Source organism: Mycteria americana, chromosome 6, assembly GCF_035582795.1.
Source record: "Mycteria americana isolate JAX WOST 10 ecotype Jacksonville Zoo and Gardens chromosome 6, USCA_MyAme_1.0, whole genome shotgun sequence".
NCBI lineage: Eukaryota > Metazoa > Chordata > Aves > Ciconiiformes > Ciconiidae > Mycteria > Mycteria americana.
In genome coordinates, this window is record NC_134370.1 from 27,893,474 (window position 1) to 27,915,410 (window position 21,937).

Consider the following 21,937-nt stretch of genomic DNA (forward strand, 5'->3'; position numbering starts at 1 on the left):
CATTCATAGAAGACCTCAACCAGATAATGCTGCTTTATTAACTGTCTTTTTCACCTCAAATGTCAATATAGCACTTTGCCATTGCCTACAGAAATGTGAGTTCAGAGTTAAGGTTGTATGTTTGTGGGACATTTGGGTAGGAGGGTGTGCAACCTTCCTCTGTCTGGAAACAAAAACACTCTTAACACTCCTTTGTAGGCCCCCAGTTACTAGTTGCAGAAATCCCTCCAAGGGACATAGTAATGGCCCATTATTTTTTTGCAGCAGCTATAGCCAGCCACCTTGTAGAATCACTTCTTGGGGAAAGAAGGATTATCTCATTTTAGTTTAAATCAGCAGTTTTAGAAATCATATAGAAACTTGTCTTCAACTCAAGTAGTTGTTTGGCTCAAGCATATTAAACACTTTCAGTGGAAACCTAGAAAACATAATTTTTCAGACAGTTTTTCCTGTCCCTGTCAGACATATGACTCAATTAAAGATGGTTCTTGAAAGCACATTGTACAGCTGTGGGCAAATGAAATTAGAGGCTTTCGAGCAGTCTGAAATAAGTTATTTTACTATGGATTCAGGGTGGACAGTGTGCCTGCCTTTTGCTTCTCTAGCCATGCAAATCACAGCATGAGAAATAGCTTCCATGCTTCTTTTATAAAATGACTTTGTTGCACCTGAAATTACATTGCAGAAATACTGTTCTGAACTCTGGTTTCCCAGTGGAAAGCTTAGGTCAGGAGAAGTAGCCTGGAGGGATACATTTGCCTGATTAAATTTGATGTATTCTATGTATCTTTCCTTGCTTCTAGCCTTCTCCTAGTACATTTATTCTACAAGTCAGTAATCAACTTCAGCACCCACCTATTAGAGTGATTATTATTTTACGATATATAACGTCTTACATTTGGACCTCACTGTTCCCTTTATGTAAACATAAGATGGGAAATGATTAAATTTGTACCTTGAGATAAACTGCACCATACATACGTAGAAAGACAGCTTTAGACTTGTGTTGCTTTGATAAATTAATGCCTGTTACAAAAGAAAAAAATCCTGTCATTGAAGCCACAAAATGTACAATTATGATTCATCAGAGGCAGCCAATTCTTTCATTTCATTCTCTCTAATGAAAAGAACTGTATACTGGAAAAAATCCTTTTGAAAAAAAGGCAAAACAACAGTTTGGAAAAAAATCCCAGATAGTCTCTTGGGTATTTTAAAAAGGTTTGAAGGTATTTTTGATTGAAAATGAAATTAAAAAATCAGAATTGTCACAGACTAAAAACACATCTGTGAGCCAGAAATAGTCTCTCAAGAAAATCTTAAGTCATTTGATGAAAATTATGTTTTGGTGATGTTTGATCGTACTGTTCAAGTCTGGTTTCCAATATATTTGCTTTTTTACATTTCTCCCACCTTGGCTGCCTCACAGTACCTCCGTCCCCCATACTGTTTCCAGAGAGCCACCTTCATCAATGCCCTCAAGCCCTCCCAGTCCTCTGCTGGCTGGGCATCAGCCACCCATGTCTGCAGATCAAAGGGAACACAGATAATTGTAGAATTCACCTGTAGTCTTTCCAACAGTGGCAACAATTATTAGGCTGTCTCTCCTGTGTCTCAGCTGTCAATTTTCATGGCACTTATAGGAACTTCTTCTCTTTGAGATCTCACCTGTTTTAAATCAGATATGGTGGAAATTTGCTAGTGGATTCAAAAGTTATTAAGCTGGAGTGATGGACCTACTGCAGTGTTGTGACCTACTCTGATGAATCCCTTTTCCATAGAACATCATCTTAAAACTAAGCAAGCCAAAATATTTTGTTATTTTCTAGTTTAGAAAATATGACTATGAATACATTTCACAGTTAAAACATTTCATTTCAATCTTGTAAAATTTTAGTCTTGTTGAAATATTTCATAACCCAAAGTTCCTCATTCAATGAAAAACTATAAACCAAAGATCTGGAGGGACAAATATGTTGCGGTAAAATAAGGTATTTGTAATGTGCTTCTCAAATTTAATTCACATTTAATTCACATTTCTCCATTTATGGAGAAATCAATTTTTTTTTGTAAGATGAGCAAAATAATCTGAGTTATACATTGAGTGGTTTATATTTTGCCAACTTTTAAAAATTCACTCTTTATGTTGTGTTAAACCAAATTAAACTTCATTAAAAAGCTCACTGAGTCAATGAGCAGATTTTAGCATAAAACAGTCCTTTTGCGTTATCCACTGGCCCACACTGTCTTTTTACCTATTTAAAGGGAAAAAAAATCAAATTATAGAAGAAAAACTTGTCATCTGTTTCACTCTTAAGTCTTCTTAACATGGTCTGCAAGAAAAATCTGCAACTTACTTAATGAGATATGCTCTTTAAGTGAGGCGATAGAAAGTAATGCACTGGGAACCAGCCTAAATAAATCACAACTTATCACACAGATGTTCAAAGATGATTAGAAGCCTGAAAATGCAAATAAGCATTGGCTAAATTTTTTAAAGTGACTAAGTCAGATGCCTAACTCTCACTAATTTCAGTGGGATTTAGCTGTCTAACCTGCCTAAGTGATTTTGAAAAATAACACAAGCTGCCTGTCTGCATCACTAGGTGCCTAAACACTTTTGGAAAATTTGCCCCTGAATGTTCTTAATAAAGAAAAATGACACATCAAAATGCGAGAACATAGTCTCAAAGTAGGATCAGAACAATGTTTCAGAAAAATCTAACCTGGCTTTACAAGAGCTCATGACAGATGACTGTTGATTCCTAAGTTTGTCCTAAGCCATAGTACATGAAATAATTTTCTGCAAATTCTGTTCAAATGCCCCAAATGAATTTTATATCTGTCCAATTATGCTTAACAGGCAAGGTCTAGGCAAAGATAATAGTCAACCAAATACAACCTGAGTACCATCCCAGGTATTCACACCATTAACACATGATGTTCCTTTTGCTGTAAGTTGCATCCAGTACTGAAGATGAAACACTTCAACAATCTTAGCAATATTCTTTAATGAAGTGCCTTATTTAAGAAAATGTGTTGCATGTTAACTATCCATGTATTGCAAAATAGTGCCTATTGAAGTTTAATTAGTGTAAGTAGCATATCCAGTGGTTCATGTAATTAATTGCAGATTACATATTAAAAAATCAATGTTTTTGTTAGTGGTATGCGCAAACCTACAATGAATATTTAAGCATCCAGTCTTCAGCTGGCTAGATACAGGAGAACTAGCAAAGTCATGTCAGTTAATACGGCAAGCATCCATTCCTTTTCTAAGTTCTATACAGGAAATTATACATAAACCTGTACAAGTCAAGTGGGAGTATAAGTGAAATAAAATCGAGTTGTTGAAGGAAGTAAGTTTGGGGGGAAAATCATATCTATACCATTTTCTTGCCATACCCTTTTCCCAGAAATCATGTCCAGCACAAAGAAAAGTGTAAGGATTTGTAGATATTATTTCTTTGGAAATTGTCTTTTTCTTCATAGTAGCTATCAGACTATTTAAACTTTTTTTGTCATGCTTTTTGATTTACCATTTTAAATAATTGTCATTCATGTGTTTTGCTTGTTTATCATATAATATTTGAGAAAATTATATTTAATATTGGCTAGTAGGAGAAATGCCGAAGAGAGAGGCTAGTCTAGGATTTGCTTGGTTCAAATTTCTGCTTTGTCTCAGAACTGCTACTGTGCGGGTTTGGGCAAGTTATTCTGCCTTGCACTTCAATTTCCATCTGTAAAGCGGGGATAACACACGGCTTTGTCTCACAGGAATATGGTTGTGAATAAACACATTACAGTTTATATTGCAGTCAAATTCTTTACTTTGGAGATACTGTTAAGATGAGTATCTTACGTGGATTTAAGTGTAAACCACACTGCGCTCATAATTGAATGTAATTTTTTTATATATCCATATGTACAGCAAGATAGTTTCGGTACAGCAGAGAGTAGGATAAGCTAAAAATTAACATGCACTTGGGTGTACAGCAGAGTTTCTGACAATTTCCTGCTATTGATTTGGCATAATGCAATAATGTACTTAGTGAGACCTTTATAATGCAGATGGTACTGCTGTGTTCTATGCAGATGGCAGTGATTTACTGCTATGTTCTACAAAGTATGGGAAGTCTTTCATTGTTAGTGTGGATTGACAGCTCCGAGCAGGAATAACAAGATTCTAGACTGTCCATCCTTCTATCTGACTGAGTATCTTCAAAGCTGGAAACCATGGAGAGCCTGAGGTAAATAGTCCAAGCCCATGTTTTCATTGCACAACTGTAATCCTAATACCAACTCATCATTTTTTTGCTCCTGACAGGTGGCAATTCTTTGTCAGGTAGTTCTGAATGTCAAGAGGTTCAGTATATATGTCTGAAAAAAGATGGTTCTTTAATGATGATGACAAGAATGTTTAAAGTATGATTTTTCCCATTCACTTTGTTCTGTGAGTAGCCAGCTACAAGCTGCAGATGTTATATATGGTCTATAGGTAACCAAGGCACATAAGAAGGCCCTTCACTGTCTGTTAAATGTCAGAAATGCAGCTCAACCTCAACATGCTTGTTGGCACTTTTAAAAAAAGGGTTGGGATAATAGAAAGAAACTGGCTTTTAATATTGCCAAAAACCAATGAGAACTTTGAGTTCTTCTTAATTTTTCATTCTCCTCTTTCACATCCCCTCTTTTCCTCCACATTCATGTCAACACACCTGAGTCCCTGACTGACGGTACCCTCCTTCTTTGTAGCCCCGGGCAGCCTCCCTTTGAGCAGGGACTGCTAGTCACATCAGACAGTGCCTGAATGAGTAGCAGTTGTGTGAGGTGCACAAATGTGAGGAAGGACGAGAGCACCAAACTAATTTTAACTTGTGACCTAATCAAGGGTTCGAACCCAAGTCTCCCGAGATAAAAGGCTATTGCCCTTATTTTTCATCTGAAAAGCCATTTGGACTGCATGTAGACCGTTCCCCTTGAGAGACGGTGTCAGATTGATGTACTGCAGCATGAAATGGGAGTGTAAATGTATGTGATGTTCATGGACTAGTGAATAGAGCTAGTTTACTATGAAATTAATTACTAGCAAAATAAACAGGCTACCTCTAACTCCATCTACTGCTTTCTTACTTGAACATGATGTTAGCTCAGCTCCAAATGGGTGTTGATTCTGACACATTCTTAGTGACACTGACATATCAGGGAAAGTTTAAATGCTGAAAACTTGTTCTAATTTTTATTATAAATGTATTGGAAGAGAGAAAGTAGCTAAGAGGAATTAAAAGAATGGAAATTGCTTATTGCTTCATTGTCATACTGCTAAGCATTCAGTTATTCAGGGGCTCTTTGTCTAATATGGATATGCTTGAAATTATCCAGCCTTCATATTTAATAGCCAGGGATACTGAGTGAGTCTGTTCCAGCCTTCAGTGAGAGTGCAGGCAAACAGCCCATTATATTGCACTAAATATTTGTAAGGCAAAGCAGACTTTGAGACATTTTTTACTTCATGTTACTTGACAAATGTAAGTAGAGACTTTCAAAGGAACCTGATATGTTGGGTACCTACCATTTTCAAATATCTAGGCCACTCAGGAGTGATCATCAGCAGATGAACTGCACGTCTTTGCTGTAAAAAGACTACATTTGATGCTTTGTGGTGGAAGACTTGGCAATGCAGTTGAAAGAGATATTGTTGTTCACCTGGCTTATGATCTGAAATGAGTGTACTATAGGCAGTTTGGAGGTCACTGGAGCACTAAAATATCTAATAATTCTTAGAACCTCCCTAGATTTAGGGAATAATGAGAAATAAGAAGATCCTGAAGATCCTTTTAAATTCTTCACATTATCTAAGAGCTAATAGTCAGCTTGAGGGGGGGAAAAAAAAAAAGCTTTGTAAATTCATAGTGTTTTAAGACCTCTTACTGTTTTGGAGTTATGGTAGCTCTTACTGTACTCAATATGTAATGGTAGTGCCTAAGAATGAAGACAGAATGAAGCATGATAAACTTACAAGCAATGGCTTTAAAATTAAATTGCTGAGGTCAAGTCAGTAGTATGCCTACAACTACAGCTTTTTCAATACTTCATACAATCTTCAGTTGTTACAAGATAGAAGAAGAAATGTATTTAAAAAATAGATAGCAGTTAGGTAGTATTAGTAAATTTGGGATTATTTCCTGTTTCCCTTCCTTTATTGAAATGTAGGTGGTTTTGCCTACTATAAATCTCAAATGAGCAGATTGTTGTGGGAGGGGGAACAGAAAGAAAAGAATATGTTAAGGAGTCCAAATCCAATATTACGCCATTAAAGACTAGTGGCTTTTTTTTTTTTTTTTATATTATGGGTGAATGTTTTGTTCACCACTGGGGATCTAAAGTGTTCTGCTCTGTAACACTGTGGAACTTCAGGTTCTGAGATTTAAAAATCACACAGAAAACTAGACTGAATGATGTCCATTGCCTGAGGCAATGAAAAAAGTCCAGAGAGGATGAGGAACTGGTTGCTTGGCAGGTTGAGTTTTTAAAATAATAATGAAAACGTATGACCTTATCAAAGTGGATTACAATCATTTTTCTGTTCTGTGTAAAAGTAGACTGAGGTATGGGAAGGTGACATTCCTTGCCCATAAGTTCCTAACAGAGCTGTATCAGGGTCAGAAATGGAAACTGGTTCACATGAAGGTGTCTTGCCTACAGTGTTAAAATGTGATTACATTTTCAGGAGGAAAAAGTTTTTAGAGATTTCAAAAGAACTTCAATAGAAAATCTTGGCTTTCAAATATTCAAGTTTTTATTGATTTCTTAATAGTAAATCTTCACACTATATTTTTTTTTTACTTCTGGTTATTTCAAAGAGCTTACGTATTTCATAGAAGATGAAGTGAACCAGTAAAGTTCTGTGTTGAACAGTACCCTATAAACAGTAACTGGTGGGATTGGGAAGTGGAAATATCCTGCATTTACCCATTCTGGCTTTCTAATCAGAAGCTATACTGGAGCAAGGTAGTCGACAGAGGTGGCAACGGGTGAAAATGACAGTGCTCTGGAAGGCCTATAAATCCTAGAATCATCCCAGATGTTTTTCTTTTCATTCTTGCTTCACATGTTTTGTTTATACTTAACACTCTCTTTAAAATTACCTTGTTTCTGTTCCTTCATTCAGGACCCTGAATCATAACCAATAGCAGCTGAATAACAGTTATTATTTTCCAATATTTTTATGCCTTTGGAGTCTTATAACACCATTGCTCAAGTATAACATGTAGAAGAGAACAGTTTGTGTTTCGAGTTGGTATGTGCTCTGTAGAACAGCTTGTACGGCTGTTCTTCTCTAGCAGAACTCCTCTGGAAAGGTGGTAATGCTGTCATATACTCCTTTATCTTTTTTTAGCCTGATTGCAGTGAATATAGCCATCAATGTGACCAAAATCTATGCCTTTCTTGGAGTGAATTTTTAATTCTCATGAATTGGAGGTCAGTTCTCTTCCAATTTTGTTTTCTTGTTTAATGTACTAGGAGAAAAGGCATATTATTTCAGGAGACATGAGATTGTAATTTTGGAGGGCTGGGGAGTGGTTGGACCAATACTTCATGATGTGACTGTGATCAAAATGGTTGATGATAAATTTGATTTCTTGATGTGAATGCAGCACATTCTCCTGGCATGTATACCTTGTTGACCCAATTCAGAGCAGAGGGAAGGGAGGGAGGCTGGAAAAGCTGCTCTGTTTGATTATTATTAAAACTATTTATGATATGGTTCTTAATTTGTTGTTTGTTTTGATAATTTGGCAATCATTGTCTTTACAGGTTAAATTCAAATGTGTTTGCAGTGGCAGAGTGAAATGTTTAGAGCAGAGTGTGAGATTAGTGCTTTTTTGAGAGAGAGAGAGGGTTTAGGAGACACTACATAGGTGTCTTCTAACTCCTATTCTATGTTTATTAAGAGCACTTTCAAAAATTAAAACGGAACTTAATATATGTATTTAATCTTTGTTTTGTCTGTTTTTTTCCATGCATTTTTTGTTTGTTCAAGGTTTAATTTTGAGAGACATTTGACCTAACAATGTTCATGGAAGAAATGTGATAGAAAATTCCTTGTTCAGTAGCTGCTTCTTCAAGTCAGAATATGTTATGCCAGTCTAAATTGAGAGACGCAGCCAACCAGAAAGCTCAGTGAAAACATAAGCAGTTTCTCTTCTACTGCCAGCTACAGCAGTCAGATCAACTTGGCAAAAAAGCAAGCTGGGCCAGATGCAAACCTATTGAAGTAATAGATGAGATGAAACCTTTTTCTCATGTGGTCATATACACATTCCTGTTTGGCATGATCTGACCCTCTGATAGAAAGCTGCCTGTGGCTCTGAAAAGTGCCACTTCCAGCAACAAGCAGAGTTTGATATCTATTCTAGTTCATCTGTCCCTCAGCAGAGTTTGGTAGCAGAGCTATTCTGTGCCAGACCAAGTGTTGCTTGGGTTCTGCAGTGACTCCCAGAGAGGACTAATCTGTGACCACCAACCTCCTTTCAGTTAATAAATTAAAATCAGACTGACTTCTTATTGTTTTAGTGGTCAAAAGAATAAGTGGTTAACACTGTAAGTAACTCATCTCTGCAATTTTATGAGGTGTGCAAACGAATGTGAATTACAGCTGTGGCCTTTCAAAGAACAAGCCCCAGAGCAATCTTGACCAGTGTGGTGCAGACATTATATTACACATGACCAGAGTACTGCTGGGGATTTCTTCTTGCTCTGCTTTCAGTTATTTTCCACAGTGCAACATCTGCAAGAAATGTTGTCTTAACCTTGAGTTGATTTTCTTCCTGAGGGTTCAGGGATCTAGGAAAGTTGTAGGTAACATTTTTTTCTAATATACTTCATTTGTTATTCAATGCTGGTGCCACAGAACTGAAATTTTCTATCAGAGTGTGTTGATTCATTAGGGTTACTGACAGAAGCCAGGTTTAGAGATACACAGACTAACCTCTCCTGGTTTCCTGATTTTTGGCCAGCCACCTTGCCAGCTAGCTGCCTACTAGCTGATGTGCCACCTGACAGGCTTTCCAGAGGCCTATCCTGTAGGTTGCTGGGCAGCTAGGCTCCCCAGATGCCCACTTGATTGCTTGCCAGGCTTCCCAAGCTGAGTCTCTGCAGGTGCAAATCCTGCTATTCCATCAAGAAAATAATTTGTTTCTGTAAGCAAGGCACTGTACCCCCAGGCAATTAGTAAGGCACTGAGTTTGGCAACAGGGAGTAGAAATCTGACAATACGGGGAGATTCCTAGGGGTTTGTGGTCTAAGTAATTCCTAACAGAAAACCACTTCAGATGACTTGAAACCTGTGTTCTGAGGATAAAAGGAAAAGTCTTAGAAAATAGAAAGGGCTTCCCATTTGGTGAAATGGTTATATGGAAAAATTTCACTTCAGCTTTGTCTTTAGGTAGAAAAGTTCACTTTGCAACTTTGTTTCAATGATTTTTAAAGATATTTTAAGGAGTTTCTGATGTCTTTATGTTCGTATTTTAGACAGTTCTCAGCTGTGCAGATCTAAGTTTACATTAGAGGTCAGTTCCAAGCCCAGTCATATTTCACGGGTTTTGCAGGCATTTCTGTATTGGAAAATCAAAGCTACATGGTGCATAGGAACCATTAGAAACAAATGTTATATGTTTTCATTCTTTCCCACCTGCCAAGATGTTTCCTTGATGGCTGCAGCCAAGAAAACCATTACAGATGAAGATCAGATTAAAATAAATTGATTTAGAGTCTACAGGATGCTGCCTTTGGGGAGATTTCTCTCTATAAAAAAGATTTATATATATTTTTATGTATTTGTGTGTTTTATACATACACATGACATACAGTGCAACAGGATGCAGAAAGAGATAAATCAAATAGGTCTGGAACTATGCAGGGAGGTCTGGATTTAGGAGTGGCTGTAAGAAGGCCTGCATACCTGCAGCGTGTGTAGCTATTTTATTGTTCATGATGGGCCTGGTTTTTCTTTTTAATGTGCTTCAGTCTAGTCTTTTGTAGTGTATTAGCGATTTGGAAAACACAGGGAAATGAGCTTGCATGTTATGGAGGTTAGTATCTGAACACACATATGCCAGTTTCAAGCACGTTATGTACATCTACATCTGCAAGACCAGCTTAAGGGATATGATTTCTGTGCTCTTAGACAGAATTGTGTATGTACACATAAAAGGCAATTCTGGCAAGTTCTTCTTTGTATAATTACTATTCTTGGTAGATACTGTAAATTGTTGCCAAAGAAATTTCAGTCTCTTTATCTCATAGAAGACTGTATCAAAGTGAAACACGTTTTACTCAGTGAACTTCCTTGAAACTCATGGCTTGCCTTCATGGATCTTACTGTGTACTTTGAAGCCTCTTTAGAAAGGACTCTAATTCAGAGGGCCAGCGCAGGGTTTTATGGGTGTCTCCAGTCTCTTACCTTTTCATTTTGGAGCTTGAGACTCTGGTTCCATGTTCTTTGATGCTAGACCTACACACTGCTGAATTAGTCACTGGTACAAATCTGAGTTCAGCCTGGCAAGTCAGAAGGATTGCATTTCTTTCTAATTAACCAAAATGCTGGCTAGATGCTGTATCTAGGTTGAGGGATGAGCTGACAATACCAAGATTCAAAACCCTGAAAACGTGTTAGAACCAGCAGACCAAGTTTGTATACGATCAGTGATTAATTCATGTGTTGGATCAACACTTAAGTCCCATTTACCACCTTACAGAATTGGCTTCAGTTAGTAATCCTTTACAGAGCTTTTTATTGAAGCTAAAATGTAGAACTGGTCATACTGATGGACTGCTAAAGTAAGACCTTTCAATGCAGAAGGGTTATGTATTACAGATAATAGTTAATTAACTCTACTTATTTTGTGCTGTAAGCCTCTTTGAATTTTGCCAGACCATTCAAACACTGCAATAAAAATATCATCTGCAAACACTTATCAGCCAATGAAGAGTCTGAAATATAGAATAGGAAAGAAAGGTGATAAATACAGAGGCAACATGAATACAAGGCAAATCTCTTGATACCGATAAAAGGCAAAAATCAGTATGAAGCTATGAACTGTTGTTAAAATCTTTAACCAGCTCCTGCCTCTGCTGCCATTTCCAGAATCACAGCTTCTGCTACTAACGCCTTTGTTGTCTATCTTTCAAAACTGTAAAGACACCCTGTGGTAACAGAGGAGGGGCAAAGAGCAGTTCCTGATTTTCTCTGCCTCTGACTTTTTAAAAGATTTTTTTTTGCCATGTAGTATATCCAACTCACACCTACCTTGTCTGATAACATCTGTGAAGAAAAAGAAAACCAAACAGTGATCTCATTTTTTTTCCTTCCATTTTCTAGACCATTATGGGAGACAGCAGTATGGAAACAGAACCCATGGCATTTTTATAAATATTTCTTCAATTACAGGCACCTGCTCTCTTTCTGTGTACTACTTTACACATTGTCTAATGGACACAGAGCACAAAAAGGCCTCTTTTTGGCCATGACATTAGCCTTGGTTTCTATCTATGTAACTTGATCTGCTAATACTCCTTTGTAAACTGATTTGTCAGTGGCAGTTGAAAAGTATTGCTTAATTAGTATATTTTATTATCAAGTATGTATTTGTGATATTGGTAAAAGCTGACAGAGTGATAATTCTGGAGAATTAGCTCATTTTAATAATCTACAGATCAAAATATACAGAAGCGCAGATTTTGTTTTAAGTCCTCCATCAATATACAGGTATACTGTTGAACCGATGGTCTCAGTTCAGTCTGTCTTTTCATCCAGTACTTGGATCTTTGCTGACATTATCTACTGACATGGGCAGCATTCTCCTGGCTGAGACCATGAACTCGCTTCATGTGGACCACCACAAAGAAACCAGATAGCACTAGCTTTTTCACAACTCAAAAGAAACAAATTTGAACTGGTGACTTATAGATAAAAGGGTTTATGACTCCCTATCCATGTCTGGATCATGCATCTCCTTCCCAATGCAATTTTTTGTTTATTGACTCAGGTTGAGAAAACACCCTATAATAGTGGCCTCTTGCTTGGCTTCACAACTTTTTTTCTAAATGAAATACTAGTACATCAGCACTCACTTTGCATTCCTGGATAGGGCTGGGTCAAATATTCAAATTGCATCTTTGTACAGTTTAGAGCATTGCTGATCTTAGATCTCTTCCTGCATAAAGCAGGTCTAGACACCTGTAACTGACTGACCTCTAATTATCCTGTACATAAAGAACACATAGAGGCTAGTTGAGCTGCATCTAATAAAAGTTGTTTTCAGCCTTTCACTGCAGGGTTAGTACAGGAAAGCCATTTCCTAGATTCTGGTGCCTAGAAGCAGCTTGTACCAGACAGCCAGATTTCATTCATATTCTATGGACCTTTAAATTTAGAAAAAATGAGAGGCTTTTTTTTCCTTCTAGACAAACCTTTGACCTTTCCTACTTAAATCTTTCCTTTTATCTATTTTGTTACAAAAACAATATTGCTGAAATGAAGCATGCTTTGCCCTGTCCTAAATAACCAGATGACTATTATCCATTGACTCTTCTCATGTAAAATCAGTCAGGTTTAGCCTAAAAAAAAAACCAAACCAAAAGGCTTTTCTTTTGCCTGTTTTTAAACTACATGTTGAAGCTTCTTTTCTCTCTGCATTTTCTATTCATGTGAAAATATTATTTACTTTGCACTACGCATATCATAAATATGAGGATGCTGTTCTGTCTATGGAGTTTCCAGAAGATTTTCTTCTTAAAATTCAGTCCCATAAATCAGAAATGAACCTTCTGGAAGTTTTGAGGGGCAGTTTGGATAAGTATACTCACTTTGGGGATTAAGACTGTGTTGAAGTCCACAGCTGAGCAGAGACAAGCTCAAGCTCTATAATGAATTAAACTCAGACTGGTATTATTTAGTCCAAACTCCATAAACCCTCCACAAGTAAGTTTGTCCCCCTGTGTTAAAGGTTTGCCTTTGTTTGTGTTTCTGCTGCCATTTCTCTTTTTTTTTCCTTGGTTATTTTTTTAACTACCTTGTTAAGGAGCTACAATATATGTGACAATCTCTAAATGTGGGACATTTTGTCACTCTGCATTATATTCTAATCTCATTTAGATGGCAAAATCCCACTTTTTTTTTTGTCCGAGGAAGTATCTCCCATGGATGACTTTCACAAAATAACAATGAAGATACACTGTATGTATCTGGAACATTTCCAAAATTTGCCTTTGGGGAGATTAACTTATACTTTAAGCAGTCATAATTGGTCACTTTTCTCCAATCTCTTGCCTGAATTAAGTTTCAAAATATGCTGGTTTTTTTCCTTTACTAACAGATTTTTTTAAAAGATGGCATCTTCCTATAGAATTATGCTGTTCCATGTATTTAATCTCTTCAGTTCTGCTGTGTTAAGCAGCAAAACTATGGTTTTAATGCTTTTTTCTATGGGAGTCTATGTACTACTGTTATATACAAAGAACATGATATTTAACTAAACTCCAATTAGTAACTGCTAGGCACTATCTATCTGTCAAAATGGGGGGCATTATGCATATCACAGCATTATTTAAAGATGTTGCACAGAATTGCTTTACCCTGTCTACAGTAAGACAGAAATTTCCTGACACTCTCAGCAGCCGGCAGCAACGTAAGCGGTAATAAAGAACAGCTGCTGAAATAGCTGTGTTTTGAGGCCCTAATTTGATATTCCAGGACCTTTTGTTACCAGCAATGATGTGAGAGCAGGACATATATGAAACAAAGTACCTGCTTAACTTGCAGATCTCTGGTAATGTTGGTGGCATAGTTACTTGGTGACTGGAAGTCTTTGTTTGTACACCAGGCATATTGATCTAGAATAGACCAGGTGAGATTTACACAGTCATTTTCAAAGAAGCAGAATTGCACTATGAAGGCTATTACAAATTAGGTTTCATAGAGCAAACCTCATCCTTTATAGATCTGTCAACATTTTACTATGAGAGGCCAAATGTTGATGCCAATTATTGCTAGACATCCTGTAGGTTCGGATTGGTGTAACTCAGGGTGGCACTTGGCCTGCAGACTGCCTGGAGAGGGGTCAATTGTTATGTCCATCCTTAACATGGACATGAAAATTACTTTGATAGCATACTTTACAAATGTACACAAGAGTCAGATATACCCATTACCAAATGGATTGTCTTGTAGACTTTTTGTAATGTTGTGTGTTCCTGTATTCATTTATCCATTTCGGAATTGTTTGCACTATAGTGATATCTTTCCTGGGTTGCTAGCTCTGACTATAAGGGCTTACTTGAATTTTGGCTGGAGTATGTTTACATCTGTTCCTTTTATTTGGCTGTATTAAAGACAAAAAGGAGAAGAATTAAAAAAAAAAAAAAAGACCACGGTTAAGATACCAACTTTTGAGAACAATTTCACTTTGTCAGGAGGCTATATTTATGAGTTTTGAATACTTTCCTGGTTGTATAAGATTTTTGTTTGTGTTTCTGTACAAAATAACAAACTCAAGGAGCTTATTCTGGAGGAGGATACAGGGAGAGATCAAATGAACTCCTTGTGATGTCTACTGTGATTCAGTCAAAAAAGTTAACTTTTACTTGCATAGTTTTGGTGAGAGTGTAGGTCCTGCAGCAGGAATATCTCTTCTTTGCTCGTTCTGTAATACCAGTTATGAGTAAATCCCATGTGAAAATACAATAAAGTGTGGGGCATTTTTTTTTTTCACTATAAAATGTTTTTTAAATAGTGAGAAAGTGCTGTCATGTAGTAAAACTTTGAGAGCTTAGAGTCAAACACCTGGCAAGCTAAATTTTTTCTTTTCTTTTGGGCTCTTGAGTTTGAAGAGCTCACTTTAAAAGTTTGCTAATGTTACTTTAGAACATATTTGATCCAGCTTCATGGGGCTGCAGGCTGCCTCCAGGAGCTCAGGAGTTTGAGTCAGAAATACTGCTATGCAGTTCTAAGGTCCTTAGGATAAGAGGTATGGTCCCTAGGGACAAAACAGAAGGTGCAGTGCTTTTCACATATCAGGTGCTATATGCAATTTTAATACTTATTTTTAATTTGCAACATTAGCAGCAGAAAAGTTAAGACTTTTTAGAAAAGCATGTTGGTCTATAGTTCTAGGGCTTTCTGTCAACTGATATTCTTTAACTCCTTCTTCTCTGCGGATGGGCATGAATGGTAAGTTTTGCTGAAAGTAAGATAGACAGTACCACACAAGGGAAGAGAATACTGTAAGAGGCAATAGAGAAATGCTAGCCTGCCCATTTCACTTTCTCCTGAAGAGCTTGGGGCAATAGGTCTGCAATCCAGTCACTGTAACTGGTATTAAACTTGCAGCTGCATGTTGTTTTCATTGGCTGAAAGAGGCCACCACTGAGGGTCATGATCTCAGTTCTAAAGAATTGTTTTGCTTTGGAGGCTAGGTAGGCCTCTAGGAACTGCAGATTAGTTCAGCAGGTGACCTGAGACTTGATCATAGAGTTTTACTGAAAAAAAAAAACAGTTGTTTTGAGCAAAGCCTATCTACTACAGTTTGTATGCGCACAAACCTGTGGCGGTCTGGAGGCTCTACAGAGCTCTAATACTCCCAGGATACCTTTATGGTGTCAGGAATACTGTTTTGCTATACAGTTGCGATAGATTGTACTTACCTCTTTTCATGGCTACCTCACACATTCTTTGGGCTGGAAAAGTCTGTTGACTCAGAAAAAACAGAGTATCAAAGTAATACATTGACCCATTTACAAAGGGTGAATGAATGTGGAAGACCATCAACCTCACACATCAGGACCTGAAAAGTAGATCTATTTTTAAAGTAACTTTTCAATGGTAAAAACCATTGAATGGCAGATGAATGTGTTGCAAAAATTCCCTCCCACTATAGTTCTAGAGAAATTAATTTTGTGGTGCCTTGTATCTTGAACACAACCAAGTTTGTGCTCTCTCATACTAATGAAGATTGACAGGATGTTGGCAGCACTGACTCTGCAATTTACTTATTGATATCTAGAACTCCTTGCACTTAATTTTCTCTTGCTCACATTGTGATTATGCATCATATTATATCAGTTTATGCTGGGTTGGCTTATTCAGGTCATCACAGTGACACTGGAGGTGGAACTGTAAGTCTGCACACTTGAAAGACATTGTCTTAGCTGCACCAGTAATACTGTTGGCAGATGTCATGTTGCACAACGTGCGACAGTGTATGTCCAGCTGGCAATGCATGCCTACTTATGTTGAATCACAAGTATCCTTTGACATGTTATGAGCTTGGATTGTGTCCACAAGTAGTCCTGTTAGAGTCCTAAAATTGTACATTAGTTGCATCTTCCATATGTACTTTTATTCAGTAAAAGGTAAAGAGATACAATAGGAGTAAGAAGATATGTTATTGTGGGACCATTTTAAGGAAGGTTTTCTTGTTTTATGTAACAGGAAGTCTTACAAGCCTTTTTCAGAAACAAAGCAAATATTTCCTCTCTTAAAGTGCTATCTATTTTCCCCAAAATCTGTTGAAGTTGGTGCAAAGGCTAGAACATGCCACCTGGGAAATTTTCCAGCTTCGTCTTCAAAATAAAGGCTTTTACAATAGCTACTCAGAAACTAGTAACCTATGCTATTTACAGTCTTGTCAGAAGTATTTCAAATAATCTTAGAAGGACATGTGGCACTCCCAGAAGCTGCTCTCAGTCTCAAAGGTAGGAGAAGCTAGAACTCTACAAAGTCCATTGTAAAATTTTTTTAGCTAGGTTTTTCCACCTTTACATGAATTGGTCAAGTGAAAATGGGCATGAGCAAAAGAATTATGTGAATTTTAGATGATGCTCATGCAGTTGGAACATCAAATTACTTACATTCCACCCACATTTCTCTATCTATAATCTCTTCAAAGGCCACCGCAACCAGAATATTCCCACACATTAGTGGGAATACAGCTCCGACAACTTTCAATTTATGGACATAGCTTGTTGGTTCCCAAACTTATTTTCAGTGCTACAGTTATGCACTCTGGGAACTGAAGCAATACTGTGTTATCTACAAAACAAATTAAAACTGAGCAGCTCTAACAGATATGACAACAAACAGTGCCAAGTAACTTCTAGAATGGAAATGATTTATGGATATCCTTTAATAAATAAAGGAAAGATCCTTCAACTGAATACAGGGTTACTATGAATCTGCGATGGAGTTCTCGAGCCTTACTGGTATGAATCAAGGATGGATCCCTCAGTATAAATTTTCAAGCCCCAATAATCCACACTCTGGGTCTTCTCATGCCATCCCTAGAATCGGCTTTGCTCCTGAATTGAACCTGATATTGGTGACAGAAGAATCAAGCCTGCAATTCCTTTTTCTTGCTTGTGTAAAAGTAGGAAATCTGAGGGTACATGGAGCTCAACTCTCTGAAGTTTAGTCTGTAGTTAATGTAGTCTTAGAGCTTTGGGGTCATTTGGAAGGCATGTTTCTGCAATTCAGTGGTAATGTTGTCTTTGAAAGAGTAGTTTTGCATCTCTAAAGTAAGTTTTAAAATATCTTAAAATGTGGAAGTGGTCTATGTGTATCTTTTCTTGTCTGTCCACAAGAGGAGTCTCCCTGATGCTAATATGAAGTGAAATCATTCAACGAATACATACATGTAAAGTCTAGACTTGTGTGTTTATTAATATGCATGATAATGATGACTAATACCATGTCATACACAAATAAAATAATATAAATGAGCAAAACTAGAATCAGACTCAGAAGCTTTGACAGAACTATTGTTATTGCCAGAAAGACAATCAGAATGCAAACCTTGTCAGCCTGCAAACAAGAATTAGTCAGCTTAATTGTTGCCACATATAGTGTATTTAGACCCTGAGGAGATAAAGAAAAATCCTTATCGTGTTTAAGAAAAAAAAAAAATCAACCTCCAAACCCAACCATTCAATTAAAGCAGTAAGGAGCACAATTTTTCAGCAAAGATTAGAGAGTGATGACATATCTGAAATGTCTGCTTGCAGATTCTCCTGCAAGTCATCAGAAAGGTTTATTAGGGCAATTAGAGATCCCACATGACTTATTCTTGAATATCTTTTCCTATGTTTTTCATTATCAAAAGTATTGCAACGTAGGTTATACATTCCTAGGTGAAAATCAGTAAAGTTTTTATGTTTAAATGCCTGTGCTAGATTATTAAAGCATGTGTTTCCAAAGCAACCTCAATGTTGTGGACACCTTCTGTTACACGTGTCTTTGTTTCCTTTCATTATTCTGTGACTAAAGATGTGGACCAGACCAGAATTTGGGCCCTACACACAGCTCAGATAAATGGGATGTTCACTGAGAAGTTCTGCCCAAGACCTAACTACAGGCAAATAGTAGGGTAGGGATTTTCCTCCCAAGCCAAATAGCAGCTGGGGACTCACCCTGGAGCTACACCACATTCCATACCCTGCAGGCTGTATGTATGTGGCTGTGCTGAAAGAAGTCCTGGGCCCTTTAGTGATGGTATTTCCCTTGGTGTCCTATATCCCTTCAGTTCAAAGCCTTCAGTAATGTAAGTATTGTAGGTTTAAGCTGGTAGCATCCCCCCCTCCCCAGTCCCCAGCAGCACTTCACTTCCTCCCCTGGTGGCCTTTGAAGCTCAGAGAAATATAACTATGCTTTTGGCATGAAAGGCTTGAATTGTCCCTCAAGTAGCCAGAACAGGGGACCCAACAGCACACCCAATGAACTAAAGGTAATTTGAAAAAAGATTGAGAGTCCTTTTTTTTTTTCTATTTGAGCCAGAATTAAATAAGTAATATTGAAGATTACTGTGTTATTTTGATTGTTGTATGCCTTTATTTAGGTTGTAAGCTTATCTGTGCAGTTATTGTGCTTTAAAATATGATTGCAAAGACCCATGTAAGCTTACTTAAGAGTGTGCTCAATTTAAACACTACTTAGTGGTGCAAAATGTGGTTCCAGAAGTCGTGCAAGGAGAACAGTCACAAAATAGTTGTGACAGTTGTGCATAGCTTAGTTTTCTAGTGGAAGTTCAGGTTGCCCCTCTTATATTAGGATTGTATTGATTTTAAAATGGGCTGGCTAGCACCTGCTCAAAGATAAAATTTGACTAGGAATAATTAAGGAAACAAAATGTTGATTTTAATTACGGCATCTTGGATAAAGTTTTAAAAGGATTTCTAAGCATTTTATTGCCAGTGTGTAGTAAAATAAATTGACAGATGAGTGACAAAACCTCCTCTACTGGTGATTATTAGGACAATGTACCAATAAAGCCTCTGGCTTAGGAATCCCCCAAACTACTGAATTCGAGAAACAAAGAAACTTGTTTTATGCATTCTGCTTTTTAAGCATGTTCTTCAAGTTTGTTGACAACCATCAGAATACTATCACTAACAGGACTATCTCTGAGGTGGGTGGTCTGATCCACTATGCAATTATTCTGTTTCCACACTTACCAGTGATTATAATATGGTAATCAAAATCTAGAAAGATAAAAATCAAATAAATCAAATTATTTGATTTAGAACATTTCTAGAAAGCAGGTCTAGCTGCCTTACAACAGGACTACTGGAGATCTCCAGGAGTAGAGAATATTCTCAAAAACACATATAGCATATTTGGAGAAATAAATCTCCAAGGTGTGAAACAAATTGGTTGAATTTGGTTTATCCAATTTTCTTTTTCACAAGCCTCACTTCTTAGCTGTTGCATGGGACCCATGCTGAGCTTTGTAGGTAGAAAGCCTCTTTCTGCAGTTCACAGGAGAATGGTCTATTTGCACAGAGGGGGATAAAGGATTGGAAAAGAGCAGGGGGTTTGGTGGAATAGGATCCGAATTAGATCAGATGATCTCATAAAATCTGAGACAAAGAGGTGAAAAAATGGAGATTTAGGAATAATATGTATAGATTTGCCTGTACTATTTGTTCTCTGATTAGACGTAAGTTGGGTTTTTTAGCAATGTTTTTTGTTATTTTTGTAGCAGAAATTGATTCAGTTCAAATAGATTTTACGTCTGCAGAACAGAGGGTTTCCCAACATACTCCTGGATAATGGCAGCTTACATGATGTTAATTGTGGAGCACTGAAAGCTCAAAGTATGTAGCCTTTGAATTCACACTTTCAAAAAGCATCCAAATCGATGTGAATTTGCCTTTGCTCTTTTCTTTGAACACTTGTTATTTGGTTTTAATAAGTCCCTGAAAATAGAACAAGAAATAAAACATTAAAAAGCCAGAGAGATGGAGGTTCTTATAAATTCCTATTTGTGCATGTGTGAGTTAGGGTGGGGATGTTTGGTAGATCTTGTTGCCTTTGTTGAGAGTAAAAACCAACAAGCAAAAAAACCCATCAAACTGCACAGCTCCCTAGAAACTATTCATTTGCTATTTAGTATATTTTGAACAAGAGCAAACATATTCCTATTATACCTTTTCCCTTTGTCTGAATGAAAATGATAATTTAGTGGTGTTTTTTATTCTATTATACATTTTAGCAATGTATGGTAGCTGTTTTAGCAATTCTACCTGGTTTAGGGGAATACACATTCATTCTCTGTGCTCTCTCATAATGCATTCTGTCTCCCTATTCATGCACCCTGGAAATAAAAATGAATCAAGATTTTTTTTAAAAAATGCAGATTTTCTAGTGAAGTGGACCAGCTATTGAATTGCACTGTGATAGCAACTTCCCATGCCAAAGCCCTGTGATGTGTTTTCAGGTGACAAGTGATGATGGGAGAACCCTGTAAATCTCTGCAGCTCCCAGGGAGAAGCTTGTGTATTCACAGAATCACAGAATGGTTGAGACTGGAAGGGACCTCTGGAGCTCATCTGCTCCACCCCCCACACCCCCACTCAAGCAAGGCCACCAAAACTGGTTGCCCAGGCCCATGTCCAGATGGCTTTTGAATATGTCCAAGGATGGAGACTCCACCACCTCTCTGGGCAACCTGTGCCAGTGCTCAGTCACCCTCACCGTAAAAAAGTGTTTCCTCATGTACAGTTTGGTTCAGTTTGTGCCCATTGCTTCTTGTCCTGTCACTGGGCACCGCTGAACAGAGCCTGGCTCTGTCTTCTTTGCATCCTCCCTTCAGATGTTTATATATATTGATGAGAATCCCCCTGAGCCTTCTCTTCTCCAGGCTGAACAGTGCCAGCTCGCTCAGCCTTTCCTCATATGTGAGGTGCTCCAGTCCCTTAATCATCTTCGTGGCCCGTCGCTGAACTCTCTCCAGGAGGTCTGTGTCTCTCTTGTACTGAGGAGCCCAGCACTGGACACAGCACTCCAGGTGTGGCCTCACCAGTGCTGAGCAGAGGGGAAGGATCACTTGCCACAACCTGCTGACAATGCTCTGCCTGGTGCAGGCCAGGACATCATTAGCCTCCTTTGCAGCAAGGGCACATTGCTGGCTCATGTTCAACTTGGTATCTACCAGGACCCCCGAGTCCTTTTCTGCCAAGCTGCTTTCCAGCTGGGTGGCCCCCAGCAAATACTGGTGCCTGGGGCTGTTCCTGCCCAGGTGCAGGACTTTGCACTTGTCCTTGTTGAACTTCATGAGGTTCCTGTCATCCCATTTCTCCAGCCTGTCCAGGTCCTTCTGGATGGCAGCACAACCCTCTGGTGTTATCAGCCACTTCCCCCAGTTTGTGTCATCTGCAAACTTGCTGAGGGTACACTCTCCCCCATCATCCAGATCGCTAATGGATATGTTGAACAGTATTAGAGCCAGTATTGAACCCTGGGGTACGCTGCTAGTTACTGGCTTCTGACTAGACTTTGTGCCACTGTTTACCACCCTCTGGGCCCAGCTGTTCAGCCAGTATTGAATTCACCTTGCTGCCTTACTAGATTTTTAAAATTACTATGGTATACTTATGTTAAAGCACT